Genomic DNA, 14,492 nt, shown 5'->3' on the forward strand with positions numbered 1-14,492 from the left:
TTTTTTAAATTAATAATTTATATAGTTCTGCCAGAAATTATGTTTTATAGTAGTCAAGGAGAGGGGACTCCCAGTTTAAGGAAATTTAGGAAAACATTTTAGGAAAAGTAATTTGGATGTAAAAGATATTGTATATGTATCTTAATAACAGTAGCTATACTCCAAAAGGAATACCTGATTTAATCATATGATATCAATTCAAATATTGATCCTTACAGTTAAACACAATTTTAAAACTATATTTTATATAAAATATTTTTCTGTATTTTAAATAGAAAATTGGCTGCTTTCCCATAGATTTTTCTATATTCAGAAGTCACATCAGGTTTAAAAAAAAAGATAATCAGACCTACTGATACTTTGTCTTTTTATATGCCACATATCAACTACAGACATAGCCTTCAGTATCATGATAAAAAGAATAGATGATATCACGTGTCTTCCTTCCACCATCTTGCTCCCAGAAAGCATTGTTACTCAGAAATTTTCACAACCGGAAAGAGAGTAAGGAAATATTTGAGGGCAATTATTTTCAAGCAATTGATAACTCCTTTTAATGAAAATATTTCTGAGATTGCATCTGAGCATTTAGTGTGTGTAGAATGCAGTGCATATTCTGCTACAACGTGGACTCTTGCAAAATGAAAAAAAGAGACCATCCATGCTTTGTAAATACATTTTTAGTGGCTGGAAAATTCTCTTGCACAAATAGTTTTGTGTTGTGCCAGGTGCTGACCCCTCTGAAATCATTCTTGCAGGTGTTTGTGGCTTTGTCTGCACTGGGGTGATTGTGCATGATGGTTTATACAGTGACAAGTTGCTCTTTGCATTTACAGGTCTCTGTGCAGTTGTTAGGTTTAGCACTGCTATATAAAGCATTAAGCTTATTACGCCCAAAAGAATTAAATTATACTGAGACAATTTGATTACTCGTGTCCAAAGGAAGACACAATTCCAATGAGGTAAAAGCTTTAAGTGAATGTTGTTAACAGTAATACTTTGCAATTAAAGAAAAGTGTTTTCTCAAGCATTTTCATGAACCTATTTTCCCTTTTATTCAGTTCATTTGGTGTCCCTGTAAAAATGACTTTTGACTCCCAAATGTTTCAAAGTATGGAAACTGATTGAGCTTTTTAATCTTATTTCAGTGTTTATATACACTACACAAAACATTGTGTTCACAACCTGTATCAGAAATTCTGGATTTGTTGGATTTCTTTCAAAATGTTAAATGATAGGCATCTTAGTTTAATTTTTTCTTGAAACATCCAGGTCTGTGTATTAATTTTGATACAAAAAATATAATAGCACTTACTAATTTCAGTCTGCTTGAATTAGACCTGTCATGAATGGAAGCTGGTTGATATATCATTAGCATTATTTTCAGTTAAATCAAATGTAAAACATGAGAGCCTCATGGTGGTCTGCTAACTGCTGGAGAGGAGAGAAGACTGCTGAAGGAATGAAGCAACACTGGGCACACCAACAGATTCCTGCAGAAGCAGGTTATTCAAAATCAGCACCTTGCCTTCAGGAGCACGTAGTGATGCAGTGATGGCAAGTGCTGTCTCGTGGGCAGCCTTCACATCACAGCTATTTTCAGCAGTATATAATTTGATAATCATTTTCATCTCAGCACAGTTTAGCATATTTATTCCTCCATAAGTTTTAATTCCGCTTAAGAAGAATGATCCTATCAACATAAAGAGGTCATAAGGATTGCTGCATGATCAGATTAACCTCTCTTCGGCTTCACTGCCTTCAAGCTTTAGATCAGTTCTCCTTGAATTTGGAAACAGTTTGTGTGCTATTTCCAGGCTACTCTTTCCAATTTATAAACACTGTACTTTATTTAACACTGTACTTTATTTAAGAATATTGTTTTATTTATCTCCATTAATATTTATAGGCCCATTCCCACCCTATAGCCTGATTCCATGAGAATAACATTACCTAGACACTACATTTTAGGAATTTTCAATCTCTTTTTTTTTGGTAACTTTTTATTTTGTAACTAGTTGGTTTTATCATACATGAAAAGAATTCACATTGGCATTAATAATGGTCTCTTTTCTTCCTCACAAAGTGAGGTGAACAAACAGCTGTTAATAACAGTGCTGAACCGAAGCCATTGGAACTTCCCTTAAGACTAAAGTGATATGGATTTGTGAATCTTAGCTAACTGTTAGGAAGTTTTTTAATACTTGCTACAGTGCTTGAAATGATAGATGTGAATTTCCTACTGTGGTTGCTTACAACAACCCCACACCCTCATTCTTTCTTGTTGCCTCTGTTGAGCTTGAAACACCTGATTCCTGGAAGTTTTATTTGGACAACTGAGAGAGAATGATGACTTTGTTTCCATCCAGGATAAAAATATGGAATGAAAGAAAAGAGGGGTGACTTAGGGTTTTGCCTAACCAGGGTTTACGCAGCATACTTATGCTTCAGGACCTGCTCAATATTTTTTTTTAATTAGTGCGGTTGTTATCCATATGTTTGCTTGAGACATAACCATGCAATGATTCCTTAACAGCACTTCCCTGGGAACTCTTCTGTTTTGTACTGTTTTCCAGACTGTAACAACAGTTCTTCAGAAGAAATTTGGCAACTGGGTATCAATATATTGCTACTGGGTTTTGATATTGTTATTACCTGTATTGTTGTTAATTGTGTTTGTATTTGTAATATGGTATATTAAGGAATGTACGGCATTCCACAACTGTTAGATTTCAGGCAGGATGTTCAATTTAATTCTGACTTTTTCAAGGCTGAGGTCCTTAGGATAATTCAAAATCTTTGTATTAATTACTATGCAGAATAAACTGATGTCTATTTATTCAATCTGGATAGCTTCAAGTAGAATATATAACACATGTGCCCAAGATTCCATTTAAAATCTGAGCCTGAATTGTGTTGTAGTCATTGTGCATGAAGCAAATTTATAACCATTTTGAGTAGAGCTGGATCCAAGGAGTTTATTTATGTATGAGACTCACTTATTTCATAAAATTCACTGAGTGCTAATCGTGACTTTGTTCCAGTTGACACTGAAAAAAGAAAAAAGATTGCAGTGCTTTCTAAAATGTTTACTCCAAAGGCTGGGAACCTTAACCCATGTTCAAATGAAGGAATTCTCTTTCGTAGTAAAAACTTGGAGATGTGGAAGTGTTCATTTTTTCCAGCAAGTCTGAATTATTGCTGTTTCTGTTCAACCCAAATAAATAATTTCTCTTATTCTCTCCCACCTTTCTTTTTCATCTATTGAAAAATAAAAGAGTCTGTATTTAAGAACAGGTCTCAACTTACACACTAAACCTGCAATTTTCCATTGTGTTTACAAGTCAGAATGATTTATATCTACTAATTTCCACTTCTGTTTGTCTACTAACACAGTAAGTGTGACTGTAGGTAAAACTGCATGTAAGTATTTTCAGAAGAACTATTGTTTTCATTACATTTCATATCAGTTCCCAAATATTTGGTTTAGACATTGTGAGCGTGTTCTTGAAGAATATAATTTAATTTCAGTGTGAAAGCAATTAAAGAAGATATTTCTACTTCTGGATTTTTTGCTTGTTTTTCTCCTGTTCCTTGTTTTCTCCATGTCTTCAAAATAATCAAAGTTGTGTGTGATTTCATGAATGTGTCTTTGTGTAAGGTACAGCTGCAGAAAAAACAAAATGGATTCTGATGAAGGGTGAGGGAGGTACTTGCAATGACTAATCTGTTTGGCTTTGTATTGTTGCCTGTCTGCTCAACAGCAAGGCATTAGATAGAAGAGAGCAATAAAGGAAGACTTTAAAAAGTGAGATAGAAAGGTACAATAATGATACTGGTACAAATTCCCCCTGCCTCTTCAGAGCTATAAATAAAAGTGTTTGAATATTGGGTAAATTGGGATAAGGGTGCTTGGCAGGAATAAAACACAGATAAGTCAGTAATCCCTGATCAGGGGAAACCACAAATATCAAAAATCCTGCAAATATCTGGAAGGTTGAAAAAAAAGAAGAAACCATCCAAAATGTGCCATGGATATCAGTTCAAAACAAGAGGATGATTTTTTGTTTGTTTTCTTTTCAGTAGAGGGATTTGCTCACAAAGAGGATTTATTTATTTATTACTTTTCCCAAAGGCTTTTTACCTTGCAAAAAGTAATATAAATTACTTTGTTTCTAAAACCCTGTGTCAGCACAAACACGCTGTGACAAGTTCCCCCAAGGAAAGTCCTGTAGGGTCCAAATCCCAGCTGAAATTCCTGAGTGAGCCATGCTGAATGTTTGCTACCTGACTGCTGGTTGGAGTGACTAGATTGCAGAATACTGACTTGAAAGGTAGAAAAGCCTGAGGATCTGTACATCTGGCAGTACAGGTGGCTGCTCATTAAACCAAGGAGCACCACTGGAGATTTATTTTGAATCCTATCACTCCTTACAAACATATGATGAAATTGCAAAAGTAGCCTTCACTGATTATCTTCTGTTGAATTTATATTCATTAATATCTCTTCCTGAACTCCATTTAGACTAACAGTCTTGAGCAGTTTGTAACTGATCCTGCAGGTCAGCTACCCTGATGCACAGCACACACTGACTTTCATCCCTATGGATGTTTTGTCTTCCAGTCTAAACTGGAGTACAGGAAATAAAGACAGAGGAAGAGAGAAAATGATGTTGAATTGCAGCTCACCTCCTTCCACCACAGAATGCAGCCACTGCCTGCACCCAGGCTCAGGGTCTAACAGCACCTGCAGTTTGGATGAACCATTAATTCCAACAGAAGCAGCATGAAACTCAGAGTTGAGTAGGACAGCCACTTATTTTGAACTGGAGTGATTTCTGGGAATGACATAGGTTGGACATTAAATAACCAACATGAAATTCATAGTTTTCTGAAAAAAAACCCAACTCTTTTCGTCTAATATCACCACTGCAATAGTTTCAGTTACAAAAAACACAAGGCATAGCGTCACCAGCTCACTGTCCTGATTATTTTCTTGAGCATCAAGCTTGAAAAAGATTGACTTGTTTCCATCTGTGTGCGTCCGTACATCTGTTAAGCTAAATAGATTGAAAGGATTGCAAAATACTATCAGACAAAGCACTGATTTCTATGCTTTTTATAGATAGAAACAACTCAGCTACTCAAAGTAATGTTTTATTTCAAAAAGAAAACACAGGTGACTTAAAATATGGAGTACTGTCCAAAGCTTATTCTGTAAGCTATGTCATCCTTATCAAGTATTTCAGAAAACACATATTATGTCTGCTGTTTGGATACATGCAAATATATTACCAGCATGAAAGAACCTCAAATAAATGCTTATATCAAATATTACCAATACTGGTTGTTCTTACACCATGTGAATACCAACGATTTTCATGAAAGGCCTAGTCTTAACAATAGTAACTCAACAGCAAAAGGCATATAATAATATTTCCTTTCCTTCCCCCATGACACACTGTGGTATAAACCATGTTTATTAATTTATGCAAAATTCTGCTCTGAGCTTGCATATAGCTTGGTGTAAGAAATAATTGTTTTATCTGACTAGGCACATATAAATAATTGTATGATAGATTGATGCATATATATATATGTATATATATATATATATATATATGTAATGTAGCTGTAATAAGCTTGGAGAGGATCACAGGAGGTGGCTGTAGCCACCACAAGCCCAAATAATCTAGAACATCGTCTTCATGTTTAATGCCATTCATCATCCTGTGTGAATTATGTTAGGGAAGCAACTATTTAGCTGCTTGTGGATAGAATGTAAATAGGTGTCAAAGAACAAACTCAGCAAAATCAGAGCACAAATTACCACAACAGGAGTAAAATGGCATGAACATATCTGAAATTCTTGTTATTTTCATTTTTATAACAGTAGTTCAAGTGACCTGCAGCCATGATTTTAAGGTAACCATATTTCCAATAATCAGGAACTGTACTGTTTTAGGCTTAAAATCCTAAACTGGCAGTTTTCTTTATTCTGCTCTGCCTACAACAGAAAAATTTAAAATGAAGGGTAAAAAAACACCAAAAACAAAACAAAAAACCCCACTGGGCTGTGTTTCTTCCATCTGTGTAGTTAGAGAGGAAGGAAAACAAGGGGAAAACACACAGAGGTATCTACCAGGAGCTTAGGTATCTACTGTCTGCCATGATCAAGATATTTGCCTCTGTCTATTCTAAATGTTATCTTGACTTTGGTTCAAATTTTGGCCTGAAACAATGGAGACCAAGAAATATATATTTGCTAATAATTGAGAGTGCTATAGAAATAAAATAAATATTTTATACAAGGGTAGCAATACATCTTTAACAAATATTATCTAGCCATAACATTCTGGCACATGGATTGCTGAAACAATTGTTACTGGGGAGAGGTTCTGACAGGAAGACTAATATCCCAAAGAAATTTGTTTTCAGGTCTCCTTTTAGAAAGGCTTTCTTTTTTCAGTTTATTGCAGAAGGATCATGTGATGGGGAATGTGGAGGTTTTCCTGCATGTGCCTTTCCCTGAGGGCTTCATGGAGGAAGAATTATTGCAAATCCACAATATGTTCTTTGGAGCCAAAAGACACAAGAAGATTCTATGGGGACAAGCTGAAGATTATTCCCATATCATTCTCTTTCTTTGTTCATTTTTTGGACTGCCTAATCCTGGAACATGAGTGTGAAAGGCAACACTAGGAAATTAAATAGAGTTTAGATGTTGGCAATGACCCAGACACTGCTGCTCAGACATACGTATTCTCTTAAATTCGTAGAATTCCTCGTATGGCTCTCTGCCACTGTAACTACTGGCATAAAAGCTCTAAGAAATTTCTTTTTAATGTAACAATATATTGATCACTAGCTCTTACAGTGACTTTTCTAAATGAGCTATTACAAGATAATAGCATCCATGTTTCTGTGTGCTACTAGTGGAACTCAATAATTTTCTCTTTTTTCAGATTTTTTTAATGTCTTCTTTTTGATCTCAAATTGCTCCACATCCATTGTTAGTTTTCTTTTCAATATCCACCTCTTTTAACTATTGGCTTACTGTTATTTATGGATTTCCTTATTTGCTGTGCTTATTCTCTTTGCTTTTCATCAGTTTTATCTTCCTGTTCTATTCTGACTGCATTTCTAGAAAAGTACTGTAGGAATCCTACTTTTAGAAGGTAAGACTTAAACATTTCTGTGACTCTGATAAATTGTCCCAAGACTTTTTGTTGTTAAACATCTCAAAATTGTATAGGGATGCTTAATTACTTCTATCAGATGAGGAATGAATAAATGCACCAAGAACAACACAGTGTTGTCTCATTATTTAGCATGCAAAACACCATGCCAGATATCCTGATCCGATGGAATTAGGGAACTGAATGGAACACAGACTCAGTTCACTTCATATTACTATAACTATTTATATTTTTAGTAGTATAGTAGGAATGTTTACTAGGAAACAAGCAAGCAAAGCAGAAAATAGAAAATTTTACAGAGTAGTTGCATTTTGTTGCAGAAGATAACTTTAGTAACTGAAGTAGCCTTCAGCTGGAACTCCTGATTCTTTTAGGCTTGAGGTAGAAACAAATAGAGGAATTACTTCTATTATATTTGGAAACATTTAAAACATATCAGACTGGCCTTGAGACATTGTGCAGACCACAAGACACCTTAAGGCAAGCCTGAAGGCCAGCTGAAAGGTTCAGATACACCAACATGCAGCTGCTTGTCTTTGTTAACACAGAAGAGATCAGCTCAACAAATTTCTGTGCTTATTGTTTGGTTTCTTTTCACATCGTACTCTACTTCAAAATATTGTCATATATGCCTTGAAAGGATTGTCAGCTGCTCTTGAAGGCTCATCTATCATGCTGCACATTACCAGGGAAACCTCACCCTTAACTTTGTAGGACGAAAGAACTCAGATACAAACTTACCAAGTGTGGACTCAGGGAATTCCTATGAAAGGAATCCTGGATGAAAAAGTAATGTTTGTTGGAGTTTTGCTGCCTCTAGGACATCCCTTTTGGTGAGTCTTCCTTATCAAAGAAGCTGTGAACTGGCTCTGATATACACCCTCAGAAATAGCAAGCAGTATTTTATATCTCTAAAATTAGCAACTTTTAATCTCTGGCAGACAGCTTAGATAACAGATCCATTGACTACTTAGGAAAAATGGTGAACTTCTAAAACCTCATGGTATCTTGCTGATGAAATCTATTGTAGTGCCAGGATAATAAAAATATTTGTGCAAAACACTGAAGAAACAGTTCTGACACTATTGTGCTGAGATCATCAGAATTTCTAAGAAAACTGACATAAGAAACTGGTAATGTGCAGGCTTCAAAGTTGGTTTAATCTAGTGTTTTTTAGAAGATTAAAGACATAGACTAAAAACAAGCATTTATTTTTAAAATACACTTTATTGAAAAGAATGCCCATGACATCTCTTACCCACTCCAGCATTTTGTCATTTATTTACAATGTTACATATATATGTATAATCCAAAATACAAATTATAAATGAGGCAGCATTCCTTCGAAGAAACAAAACAGCTTTTTTTTTCCCACTGGACAGAGAGTTTTCTAATTCAGTATCTTCATTATTCAGTATCTTTATTATTGTAAACAGAAAAATACCTAAAGGACGTTCTGAACTGCAAAAGAACACACTACACATTGGTCTGTGGTTCTTTTTTATGTCTATAACATAAAAAATATTTAAGAGACAGCTTCTGCATAGCTGAGATTGTTAAAATCTTACTTTTCAGACAACACCCGAGGCTCTACTCTGAAGCTGATGTTAGATAGCTAGTTGGGAAAATGAACATGCAGGTCACTATAACTGAGGAGTTAACATTTATCTTGCATGCAGGGCACACCGATTTAGAAGGCTTTGAGAAGACTCATTACAAGCAAGTGTTAAATACTAAAAGTTGGTCTGTGAGGCAGACAGAATTCAGAGAACCAGAGATAGTGAGGCTATAAAGATGATATGTAGCTAGCAACAGTTGTGGTTTGCTTAGGGATACATGTAAACACAGTCTGGTTAGGACACTTAACAGGATAAATGTGGAAAAAATAGAAAGGATAAAGCAAACAATACATTAAATGGTTTGTGGTTAGTTTTCAGTACATGCATGTTCTCCATTAATGCTAAGAAGAAATAACAAGCCATGACCACTTTTTGCAGAACAAAAGCATTCAAGTTTTTCCCACTGAAAAGATACCTGCTCCTGTTACCCTTTCTCCAGTGCTATTGTTTGTTCTATGTAATGTGGTAACTCTCAGGATCCCTGCTGGCTTTAATTCTTCAAAGGCAGCTGTTTCCCTACTGCCCTGCCCTAACAGATGCATTGTCTTCTCTCCTCTCTTTCACTTTAGCAGGTGGCGCAGTCACGGATGAAATTTAAAAAAAAAATTGTTGGAATGACAGAATATTATAGTATCTCTGGATGGGAAAGTATGTTAGGTGTCTAAATTAGAAAGCCTATAAAATGGAATTCTCCTAGAGAAAAAGTCTCAAGGAGTAAGCCCTGAGCACATTATCTGGGGAGGCTGCAGTCTCCTCATGACAGAAGGCAGTAAATGGTGGGGAGGACAATTAACTGTTAAGGATGACACAGATTCAGCTCACTATGGTTTAGTGAACTATGGACTCAAGAAATGGCTGCATTTTGTATCATGTCAATGAAAATAATTTGAAGGAAACTAACAGATGCCACAGTTTTATTCTCTAGCAGGCTATTTCCTGAGCAGGTATTAAAATCACTCTGTTTGGCCTTTCTTGTTTGTTTGCCCTTGTCTATTATTAATTACACATTATGTTTGTGGAAATAGCTGTGTAATTATCAAGATGTCATTTTAGTTTTAGCCTTGGTCTTTGGCATTTAGATATCTGTGTATCTATTTACTATTTTTGTTATATTCTTCTCTTTATAAGCCCACTAGATGCGACAGGAAGTCCCCTAGAATGGGAAATAACACAAATGCCATTGATACAATACCTGTAGCTCATCTTAGTCATGGTAAGGTTTTATAAGGTTAAATTAAAATGCATGGCACCTGAATTTATTTGTTAAATTTAGCTCAAATTTCTGTTCACAGATATAAAACTCTGGCATGGAAACAGCATTGTCATGTCTAATTGAGATAATTTTTTTACTAATTAGTCTTACTTTGTGTATAACCTTTTCTCTTAATGAGAGCAGAAAGAGAATTTGCAGCCTACTGAGTCAGCCATCATAATTGTAAGCTTGTTTCAGGACCTCTCAAACCACAGATTTTGTTAAAATTATAAGCCAATTTAGCAACAAAGGCCTGTTAATGAAAAGAGTGCAGTAATGTTTGTAAAGCAGAAGTAAATTATCAGCTCTTCACGTATTTGTTGTGTGTGTAAGAGAACAGAAGGTCTCGGTGCAACAAGATTGTATTTGTGGTGCAGCTGGATCATATGCTGCCCACATTTGCTGATTGTCATGGTGATTTATTGTTGTGACCAAAACTTTCCTGCTTCTGCATCCTAGTGATTGTAGGCTATTTGGAACATTTACAGCCAAAAGCATCACAAATGTTTTCTGAGGCTAAATCTGTATTAGTAAATTTAACAAGTGCTGTGGAACTTCCAGGATGTTAAAATAATCACTGGTACATTTAAATTGTTAGAATCATCCTTTAGACAGCTTCAACATGTTCCCACATGATTCCCAGGGGCAGTTTATGGGCTAGTACAGGCAGTTTGCAGTTTGCATGCAATCACCTTAATTTGGAAACTAAGAAAATATAATAGTCTGGATCTGATTCCTTTTGCGCCAGTGAGCCTCAGTGGAAGGGAAGGATCCCGGGAACATGATGTATTTACTGATCCTGGTGTTTTGACTGCAGAAAACATCATACCATATATGTAAAACCAGTATTTTTCTCTTACTAGGTTTGTAGTTGCAAACCTAATTTTTTGTATATTCATTTAACAAACATAAATTTACTCCATCAACAAGTAAGGAGGAGAGGAGGAAGGAGTGGCTGTCAGTCATACTGGTGTCTAATTCTTGGTGTTTTGGTTAAGAGGTTCTCTTGGGTTATCCTGACTTGCCATTGGGAAAAGATGACTTATTATCACTGATTGCTTTATGTCTTCCAGTACTTGATTGGGAGTGGATTAGGTTGGATGAAAATGAGTGGCTCTTTACTTTTCAGGACAAAAAAAAAGGTCCTTGAGCATAATAATGGAAGACTATTTTAGCTATAATATAAAATTTACGTTCAATGCTTGTGGGAAAAAGGATTGGTGAATGTTTTAGGCAGGAAACTTTCACTTAAGTTGCTTGCTCTATCTCTATAACTCTTGAGAACCTCTTGGTTTCAGATCAAAAAAGAGTCATCTTAAACAAAGAGGCAGTTTCTGTATAAATTTGTTCTCTTCTACTTGTTTCTACATATGAGAAAAAACCTGAGAATACTAAGAAACGTACTGATTTTTATACTTATTTTATAATAATATTGTACCTATATCCCTGTACTAAGAGTGTAATATGCTTTTTTTGTTTTACATACCATAGGATCTGAGCAGAATCATGATACTGCCTTAAAGATGATTCTTACTAATTTCCCAAACTTTTTCCAAGTTGAAAAATCTTGAACATAATCTTTAAATGTGTTTTTCATCTACTCAATAATTTTTGGGGGGATCTGATGGAACAATTAAGATTATGGATTACATTGGATTAGTGCAAGTCAATGAATTTAAAATATCTAAAACACCATTGTTAACCAAGACCTATCAGCAGGAACCTCTATGTGAGGATTATATTCTATATTTCATATTTTTAATACTTTGTATGGCCCTTCAACTTCTGGAAATGCTCCCCAAGTTAAATATTCAATAGAAACTGGATGTGATTTTAAACACTAATGCATCAGAAGCAGCTGCAAGGGCAGTGGGAGTGGGAAGGCAGGTGTCTGGATGGGAGCAAAAAACGAGAATGTGGTGTTTCTGTATTATATTGACAAAAAATATAAATAGCAGGGTGGGGGAGGGGAAAGTTTATTGTCAATCCCATTTTCTCATTAAAACTGTAGACAGCTCAATTAGTACCTGCAAATGAGGCTTTTGTAATATTTGTCCCAATACTGACTTTCTTTGTTCTCTGCATAATAACTTGTGTTTAAGTTTTAACAAGTGGGGTAGAATCTCCTCCAACCATCCTTGTTTCTTTCTCGCAGTGAGGTGCTTGTATGACCCTTCCAGTCACCAAAGAATCCAAATACAGGCAATTCACTAACTCTCATTCAACTTCCACAGATGATTACTTCCCTGAAATGAGTAGGATGAGACTCATCTGAGTATTCCTCCTTAGCAGAACACAGAAAATAACAGCTAAATCAGTGACAGTTCTGTATAGCCATAAAACTTGAGATGCATAAATCACAATTTTAAATCCCAATCTTCTTTCCATGTCTCCAGGGAAGGAGAAAAGAAATCACAGATACTCAGACTAGATTTCTTCTGTGTTATTTGCACTGCAAACAGCTAGAACAAGTCAGCACACAGAACTAAGCTGACGGAAGTAAAATTTTGGCCACGGACAGAAAGAGTAGGGTAAAAGCTAGAAATGAGTCAGAGATGACCCCAAGATAACAAGCAGTGTTTATAGTTCTTATAAATTCCTCCCAAATGACAAGAGTTTTGTTGGTCTCATAGTGACCCTGTGAATCTCCAGCTCACTCAGGAATTTCTGTCTGTTTAGCAAAAGTCCCCTCTTCCAAGTAGCCCTTACACTATGAAATGAGTGAGGGGCCAGGAGACAGAGCTTAGGAGGGAACTGTTCAGGGCAGGAGATGCAGAAATGGGGCAGAATGTGGAACTGTGTGGAACAAAACTACAGAGCTTATTTTGGATCTAGGGCAACAGGTGTGACTGCTGACAAGTGAGAGGTCTGGAAGTTTCAGAGGATGATAACTGCAAAGCATACTGGATATGGGACCTCCCAGGTGCTGGGGATGGGGAAAGGCACAGTTCACTACATGCACAAACCTATTTCTCTTCAAAATCTCATCATTGATTGGCATCACAGGTCATATCTATAAGAGCAAAAATGCTTTGAGTATGAGGAGAAAAATGATTGCTAGTAGTTTGAGAGAATTTATTCCAGGAAGATGTGTTCTTTGGTTTAGAACTAGTAAAACATCCAGGTAGTAGCCTAAAGATAAAACAAGAAGAGATAAGAGTACTATATACATGAATGTGATCTCTGTAGGAACTAAACCTTTTTTAATTGTCTACATGACATTAACCACAGTCATCCTTTGCAAGACCTAACCTGCTGTTAAACATGACAAAATACAAGTTCAAAAAGAAAAATAATAAAAAGTCCAACAAAAATAATACACTATAAAGGAGGTTCTAAGACTGCTGAATCACAGTTGTATAGTTTTTCTTGTTTTACACTCAATATGAGGCAACATCTCTACCCAAATTATCAAATAGAAAATACTGAGACAGTGCATTAAGCAAAGAGACATTAAGAACATCAGATAACTGATTTGCAAAGGTTGGGGGTAATTTTCAGAATTTTTAAGTTAACTGCCTAAAACGCCCCAGTGACATATAAGGACATTCTCCATGCATTCTACAATCCTCTGTGTGCTGAACATCTGAAATCTCACATTTGCTGTTAAATAGGTGTCTCCCCCATTGAAGAGGATTTGTAACAAGGGGCAGTGGATTGGACTGCAAATGTACAGAAGATGCAACTTCTGCCTAGCAGCATGAATTTACCTTACTCTCTATTTCCAAATTAGGGAGCTAAGGGTATCCACAGTACCTCACTACCTGTGTGACCTATGCAATTCCCATGACGTCAGAAGGGAATTGGGAGATAAAGTCCATCATGGGAGGCTACTTCCTTCTTGTAATGCCTGGTAGATTTGGAGGGCACATGAGACAATGTAAGTACGGGCACCTCTCGCTACCTAGGTAGCACAAGAGATCAAGAAAGCATTGTGATCTTGAGGCCAGTGGAGAATAAGAAATCTTTGTTCAATCTCAAAGTGAATAAATAAAAGACTGGAAGCAATTAGAGTAAAAATGAGAAGAAGAGGAGCCATGAACAATGACTGTAGCCTTTCAACAGAAAGATAATGTAAGTAAAGAAAAGAACAAAAGCAGAGCAGGAATTTATGTTGTATGGAGTGATCACAGCACACTTGTGTTGACAGAGAAAGAAACCAGTCAATAGGAAGAGGCTCAGGCTGAAAAGAGCACTGAAAGGGACTGGGAAGTTTGGGCTGGGAGAAACTGAGTGCTTCCATAGATGGATATGTTTGGAATGAAGAAAGTGAATTTCTAGTTTCAGCTCTAAAATCAAAAGAAGAAAGGGGCTGGAGAAGAGAAGAAAGTAAGACACATACAATATTACTCACTTGTTTTTTCTAGGATGCTGGCATATCTTGTGAAGAGAGATGAGAGTGAAGAGGAGAGGGACAGAGGA

The sequence above is a fragment of the Passer domesticus genome, chromosome 1 (genome assembly GCF_036417665.1).
Source record: "Passer domesticus isolate bPasDom1 chromosome 1, bPasDom1.hap1, whole genome shotgun sequence".
Classification (NCBI taxonomy): Eukaryota; Metazoa; Chordata; class Aves; order Passeriformes; family Passeridae; genus Passer; species Passer domesticus.